The sequence below is a fragment of the Morus notabilis genome, unplaced genomic scaffold (genome assembly GCF_000414095.1).
Source record: "Morus notabilis unplaced genomic scaffold, ASM41409v2 Scaffold152, whole genome shotgun sequence".
NCBI classification, from domain to species: domain Eukaryota; kingdom Viridiplantae; phylum Streptophyta; class Magnoliopsida; order Rosales; family Moraceae; genus Morus; species Morus notabilis.
Window position 1 is genome coordinate 28,578 of NW_010367598.1, and position 8,269 is coordinate 36,846.

The 8,269-nt window shown below is 40.0% G+C and overlaps 1 non-coding gene across 1 annotated transcript; it reads right to left on the minus strand.

Annotated features, from left to right (window-relative positions):
• Positions 1-105: 105 nt before the first annotated feature.
• On the minus strand, positions 106-212 carry LOC112094440. The gene has a single exon (XR_002903530.1). It is a non-coding gene; the product is annotated as a small nucleolar RNA R71 (small nucleolar RNA).
• Positions 213-8,269: the final 8,057 nt, after the last annotated feature.

Below are 8,269 nucleotides of genomic sequence, written 5' to 3' on the forward strand. Positions count from 1 at the left end.
AAGGCCAAAAGCTGGCTGTATTCTCTTAGGCCCAAGTCTATTGGTATGTGGGAAGAAATGAGGACGACATTTTTCAACAAGTATTTCCCACACCATAAGACTAATAATTTGAAACGACAGATCTCAAATTTCACTCAGAAGGAAAACGAAACGCTCTATCAAGCTTGGGAGCGTTTTAAAGATCTGTTAAATCTATGTCCCCACCATGGATATGAAAGTTGGCGCCTCGTAAGCTATTTCTACGATGGACTCACAATCCGAGAGCGCCAATTTGTTGAGATGATGTGCAATGGAGATTTTCTCCAGAAGGATCCTGACGAAGCTATCGAGTACCTGAACGAGTTAGCTGAGAAAGCTCATACTTGGACTGGACCGAGTGCTACTGAGAGCACCATTAGGTCCCGACCAGTTGGACTTTATCAATTAAGGGAAGAGGACAGCCTCAAGGCGTAAGTTGAAGCTTTAACGAAGCAAATTGAAGCCCTCAAAAGTAAAGATAGTAAAGGACCCTACATAGTGGCAAGGACAGAGGCACATGAGCCTTGTTTAGTTTGTGGTGGAATGGGCCATCTAACTCAAGATTGCCACACTTTAAGTGAAATGAGAGGGGTATATGAGGAGCAGTGCAATGCATTAGGCACATACAAGAAGCCTTACGGACCTTTCTCAGAATCTTATAATCCTGGTTGGAAAAACCACCCGAACTTTAGTTGGCGAGATTCGAACCAACAAGCACAATCATCTGGAGGGCAATGGAGATCAGAGCAACAATCTCAACCACCAAGGACATATTTTGTGCCTCAGAATAACATGCAGCCGACTGGGCCGAGTGCTACTGAGAGCACCAGTAGGTCCCGACCAGTTGGAGTTTATCAATTAAGGGAAGAGGACAGTCTTAAGGCCCAAGTTGAAGCTTTGACGAAGCAAATTGAGGCCCTCAAAAGTAAAGATAGTAAAGGACCCTACATGGTGGCAAGGACAGAGGCACATGAGCCTTGTTTAGTTTGTGGTGGAATGGGCCATCTTACTCAGGATTGCCACACTTTAAGTGAAATGAGAGGGGTATATGAGGAGCAGTGCAATGCATTAGGCACATACAAGAATCCTTACGGACCTTTCTCAGAATCTTTCAATCCTGGTTGGAAAAACCACCCGAATTTCAGTTGGCGAGATTCGAACCAACAAGCACAATCATCTGGAGGGCAATGGAGATCAGAGCAACAATCTCAACCACCATATTTTGCGCCTCAGAATAACATGCAGCCGAAAGGGAATTCTCTAGAGGATACCCTCAAAGCTTTTATGGATGTGCAAAATAAGACGAACCAAATAGTTGATTCAATGCTCACGCAGCTGGTGGAAGAGAACAAGGAAAAAAAAGTCAGATCACAAAGTTGACAGAAGCTTTAACCGTTCAAGAGCGCGGTAAATATCCATCACAAGCCCAGTCCAATTTGAGAGGACAAAACATGGCTCAAACTTCCAACTCTGAAGGTCAAAATATCAACGAAGTTAACGTCATCACTACTCAAAGTGGTAAGAATTCAAACATGCCATCGACAAGTACTACCACTTTGAGTAATGAAGAATCGACTCAGGAGAAAGAAGAGCCAACAAAGATTCCAGTAAAGGTGCCCTTCCCCCAAGCTCTCCGACCTGCTGGGAAAGTGCCGGAAAATCAAAGTGAGATCCTGGAGCACTTGACACAATTGAAGATCGTTCTTCCCTTACTACATGTGATCAAGCAAGTGCCGGCCTACGCCAAGATTATAAAGGATCTTTGCACTATAAAGAGAAAGCATCATGTCAAGAAGACTGCATTCTTGACGGAACAAGTGAGCGCAGTGATTGAGCAGAAGACACCGCTGAAGTACAAAGATCCTGGCTGTCCCACCATTTCCTGCACCATTGGGACACGGAAATTCGGCCAAGCATTGTTAGACCTAGGATCGAGTGTTAACCTCATGCCTTATTCAATTTACTCGCAATTAGGTCTTGGAGATATTAAGCCCACATCTGTGGTTCTGCAACTGGCCGATCGATCTATTAAGAGACCATGAGGAATAGTGGATGATGTGTTATTGCAAGTTGATAAGTTCTACTATCCTGTGGATTTCGTTGTTTTGGACACTCAGTCAGTGGTTGATGTGGAGTCAAAAATCCCTATCATCCTTGGAAGACCATTCCTCGTGACAGCAAATGCTCTAATAAATTGTAGAAATGGTCTAATGAAGATCTCTTTTGGGAATATGACTCTCGAGGTGAATATTTTCAACATTGTAAAACAACCACAAGGTGATGACGAATGTCACCAAACATTCCTGATCGACACACTTATCGAGGAAAAGGTTCTACTACAAAGCAACTCTGAAGATCTTGAAAACCTCCTCCAAAATTCTGAATCTGAAAGTTCCGGTCCTTGTGAGTTGGCTAACATTTCTGCCATTTTCAACAACTCACAGGACAGAGGAATTAAGTTTAAGCAACTGTGTTTTAAGGAACTTCCGCAAGGGAGAGAGAAACCAATGCCTTCCATCGAAGAGACCCCTACAGTCAAACTTGCTCAACTACCTGAAGGATTGAAACATGCATTTTTGGGAGTCGGCGATACCTTTCCTGTTATCATTTCTTCCAAACTCAATGCATCACAAGAGCAGCGGTTGATCAACATGCTGCAAAAGCATAGATCTATCTTGGGTTGGATGATTCCTGATATTAAAGGGATCAATCCTTTGATTTGCTCCCATTATATTCATTTGGAAGAAGGAGCTAACCCGCGAAGAGATCCTCAAAGAAGATTGAATCCAACAATGAAAGAAGTGGTGAAGAATGAGGTTCTCAAGCTGTTAGATGCTGGCATCATTTATCCCGTTGCTGATAGCAAGTGGGTTAGTCCGACCCAGGTAGTGCCAAAGAAATCGGGGGTCACTGTGGTGGAGAATGAGAAAGGGGCTCTAGTTCCCACAAAGGTCGTGACTGGTTGGCGCATGTGTGTTAACTATCGCAAGCTTAACGCCGCCACTCGCAAAGACCATTTTCCACTTCCATTCATCGATCAAATCCTAGAACGAGTGGCAGGGCATCCTTTCTATTACTTTCTCGATGGCTATTCAGGATATTATCAGATAGAGATAGCATTAGAAGATCAGGATAAGACAACATTCACATGTCCTTTTGGCACTTATGCCTTTCGGCGAATGCCATTTGGATTGTGTAACGCACCTGCCACATTTCAGAGGTGTATGATGAGCATTTTCAGCGACATGATCAAAAAATGCATGGAAGCGTTCATGGATGATTTGACAGTCTTCGGAGATTCATTTGACACATGCCTTCTCAACTTAGAAGTCGTTCTACAAAGATGTGAAGAGAAGGGTCTTGTGCTCAATTGGGAGAAGTGGCATTTCATGGTGTCATCCCGCATAGTTCTTGGGCACATTATTTCTGAAAGAGGAATCGAGGTCGACTGCTCTAAGGTTAAACTTATTTCCAACCTGCCCACCCCTAAGGCCGTTAAAGATGTCCGATCTTTTCTGGGGCACGCCGGATTCTACAGGAGATTCATTCAAAACTTTTCATCTATAGCAAGACCGCTAAGCAACCTCATGTTGATTGTCGAATCGAATTCGGCTGCGGAAGCGTGGCAGAGAGGCGGATCGTGTATAACAAAAATTTTAGAAAAACTTTTGAGATAGTCTATAGATTATATTAATTTATGCATGAATAAATTAATCGCATTAATTTATATCAAGAACTCAATCCGGAAAAATACCTGGAAGCCGACTCGGATGATAACTTGAGTTCTTTGACCACGAACAGTCCTTGCTCCAAGTTTGTGTTTAGAATACCAAAGTCTTCCACGTCGATTCCTTGATTCCACGTAGACGTGTGTGTGGGCACACGTGAGACAAAACAGGTTTCTGAAACACTCGAATTTCCACAAACACCAACCCATGCATGATGTGGAATTTTTGGGAGAAAAAATTTTCTTCTCTCTCTCTCCAATGAGAATTTCGGCCACACTAACTAATTAGGGCTGAAAATTGTTTCAAAAAATTGTGTGCACAATTTTCTATCATTCTCATATTTAAATAGTAGAAGTCAAACTTCAAAACAGAATCAAATCCCTATCTCCAATTTTGAATTTGGAACAAAAAATCCCTTCCCTTTATCCTTTAGGTGGCCGGCCACATCATTAGGGTTTTACCCTGTGTGTGGCGCCAACAACAGATAGGGAAGGAAGATATTTTATCCTTTATCCAATAGTCCAATTTTAATTCAAATTCGAATTTAAGTCAAACTTAAATTAATTTGAATTCTAAATTGAACAACTTATCAAATAAGTTTAAATGGGTAAATCTAGATGTGTTCAAATTCAAATTTAAATTTAAATAATCACATTATTTAAATAATAATTAATTCTCAATTAATTATTTTTCGAGTATTTAATTTCAGAATTCCGTAATTCTAAAATTCCTATTTTGCCCTTTGTGTCTGGTAGAATTACAAGGACGACGCGGGGACTAATGGACCTATAATCCCGAGCTCCAATAAAATTAATAATTAATTAAACACTTTAATTAATTAATTAATTCTATTAATTCTAATAGTTACTCCACTACAAACTTGGAATTGAACTCTCAAAATGTAGAACATTAATTACGTCTAAACTGCGAAGTGTCTATTTGATATAATCATTACGTATAGATCAATCCTCCATAAATAATTCATAATTAGAGTCAGGTAGAATCCGTTAACCTCTCTAATTATATCTTCATCCTTGAGTACCATTGATTCTCTAATGGATAGTGATTCATAAAACACATTCATGAACCAGAGCGCTCTTACTAATCCAAGTACCGAATCAACACTCAAGAGAATTATTTATCTACTTCTTTCTCAAGAAGGAATGAATTCCATCTCGTATAATAACATTCCCAGCTACCTATTTTATTATGTATCCAAAATACAAGGAATAGGATTTAGGGTCTTGGAATCAGTACCGAGTAAATCAAAAGAAAAAAATCCATAAATAGGAGTTTGTTAAGAACTCAGGATTAAGATCATCCTATATATGACCATCGGTAGACTCAATTAGAATTTCTATGCTTAACGAAAATTATTAGAAATTCATATTGTGTCTGTGTCCTTGTTCCACATAATCTTATTATGCGAAATACACTCATTCAATATCTCGCCATATTAACAGTGCGGATAACACCGTTCCATTTTAAATGGGAATGACATGTATTAATAATGTTTTAATTAAAGATTCCAAACTTTAATTAAATTCATCATGAACAATGTTTTTGATTATTATCCTTAAACACTATCCTCTCGTATATAACACTTATATACTATGTTTAAGGTTACATAAACAATCACGGAATTTTCATTTGATATTCATAAAATATGCATGAATATATATGCATATAAAATGATGAATAAACTCTTTATTAATTAAATAATAAATATTCTATTACATCTCATACTTTTAGGACACTATTCCCAACACCTCCTAGCAAAAGATGATGTGTTCAATGGGATACAAGAGTGTGAGGATGCATTCCGGACACTCATCGCAAAACTGACTTCTGCCCCTATTATGCAGTCACCATATTAGAGCTTACCTTTCGAGATCATGTGTGACGCAAGTAACTACGCTGTGGGGGCCGCTCTTGGTCAACGGAGGGAAGGGAAGCCTTTCGTTGTCTACTACGCAAGCTGTACTCTAAATAGTGCTCAAATGAACTACTCTACTACTGAAAAAGAGTTACTTGCTGTAGTATTTGCTCTCGACAAGTTCCGTGCATATCTGATTGGTTCACCTATCACCATCTTCACAGATCATGCCGCCCTTAAGTACCTTCTCTCCAAAAAGGATGCTAAGGCGCGTTTAATTAGGTGGATCCTTCTCCTGCAGGAATTTAACTTGACAATCAAGGACAAGAAGGGAGTCGAAAATGTGGTGGCGGACCACTTATCTCGCCTTGAATTTAATGATTCTGTAGAAATTCCTGCTATTAGAGATGACTTCCCCGATGAACATCTCTTCGCCGTCACTAAGATGCCATGGTATGCAAACATTGTTAACTACTTAGTGACGGGCGAGATTCTATCTACCTGGGGTGCACAAGACAAGAGGAAGTTTCTGGTCGAGGTTCGTAACTTTTATTAGGATGACCCCTATCTTTTTAAGTACTGTCCCGACCAGATCATGAAACGACGCATCCCGGATGATGAAGTGTCTAGTGTCCTGAACTTTTGCCACAACGATGCATGTGGCGGTCATTTTTCTGTGAAGAAGACCACCGCGAAAATCTTGCAGTGTGGTCTCTATTAGCCCACTTTATTCAAGGACACTAATGACTTCTGCCGTTCCTGTGAGAGGTGCCAAAAGCTAGGTGCTTTGTCCCGTCGCCATATGATGCCCTTGAACCCGATTCTCGTAATAGAAATATTTGATTGCTGGGGGATAGACTTTATGGGACCATTTCCACCTTCTTATGGATTCCTCTACATACTCCTCGCTGTGGATTATGTGTCTAAGTGAGTAGAAGCTATGGCGTGTCAGAACAACGATAACACTACTGTTGTAAAGTTCTTAAAGGAAAATATGTTATCTCGATTTGGAACGCCGCGTGCCATCATCAGTGATCAAGGCACCCATTTCTGCAACTGTTCTTTTGAGGCTCTGATGCGCAAGTACGGTGTGGTCCATAAAGTTTCAACTGCCTATCACCCATAAACAAATGGCCAGGCTGAGTTGGCCAATAGGGAGATTAAGCAAATTCTAGAAAAGACGGCTAATCCCGATCACAAGGATTGGTCTCTGCGCCTTCCGGACGCACTTTGGGCATACCGCACTACTTACAAAACCCAACTTGGGATGTCTCCCTACAGGCTTATCTTTAGAAAAGCATGTCATCTACCTATAGAGCTCGAACATAAGGCTTATTAGGCTACCAAGGCCCTCAACTTCGATCTCAGCGATGCAGGTGTCAATCGGAAGCTCCAACTTTCTGAAATCGAGGAGTTAAGGAACGATGCCTATGATAATTCCAGGATCTACAAGGCAAAAATGAAAGCGGCTCATGATAAGCAGATCCTGAGGAAGAACTTTGAGCCGAATCAGCGGGTTCATCTTTATGATTCCCGTTTGCATCTCCACCCCGGTAAGTTGAGGTCGCGGTGGACCGGCCCGTTCGTAGTGAAACGCGTTTTTCCCAATGGTGCTGTCGAGGTTGAAGACCCAACTGATGGGAGAATCCTTAAATCCTTAAAGTAAATGGCCAGCGTCTAAAAAATTACTTAGAGCGGGTGAACCAGGTTGAAAAAATCATTCTCGACGACCCTGTTTACTAGCCCTGAGTAGTTTGCTCACATCTCCTGTATCATATTTTCATTTTCTATTTTCTTCGTTTCTTTTTACATTTTTTTTATGTGTGTTTTTGGAGAATCATATCAGGAAGCTCAAGCTGTGTTCATATGTGGAATGCTCATCGTCCAGGTGTCTTCTTTCTCTATATTTCCATAATTTTTAAAAACAACCAAAAAAAAACATAAAAAAACAAAAAACAAAGAAAAAAACTACAAAAAAAAAAAGAAGAAGTAATTTATTTTCCTATGCATTTTTTTTGGCTCTTTGTTCGTTTCTGTAAATTTCTGTTTAACCCGAATGAAATCCTAAAAGCTGATTTGTGGTAAGAATGGTGGAATGTTCTAAGAGTTTATTAACCTATCTTTTGGTCAATGTTCGTTTGACTATTTGTCATAAATTTGGCCTTCCTCACACTGAGCGTTGATTGTTTCATTTCCAACTCCATGAGAAAAAACCTTTGCACTCAAATATTTCTGACACCTGTGAGATCAATGGAGTTGAGGCTTCTACTTAGTGAATTTTTCAAACTGCATGTGTTATGGTCAGTGGAAAGAAGGTTATGGTTTGGAGCACAAGCACGTGACTCTGGAGATATGACTGAAATAATCTTGATAGTATCTTTTGACTTCTTGCTAACAGTTTGTTTGAAATACTCAGGTGACTAAGCGAGTTGAGACTTAGATTTTCTTTGTGACATGATTTCTCTTGCGCTTGGATTGCTAGACACTGGCAATAAGCTGGTTGGGGGTTGTGATCAGTGCATGAAAATGCACCCTAAATACTGCTTTTGATTTATATAATATTAAAATATTTAAGCTTTAATTAAACAAATCCATTATTTTTATTCATAATATTTTTAATTGGAATTCGGGGGAGCATTTTTTACTT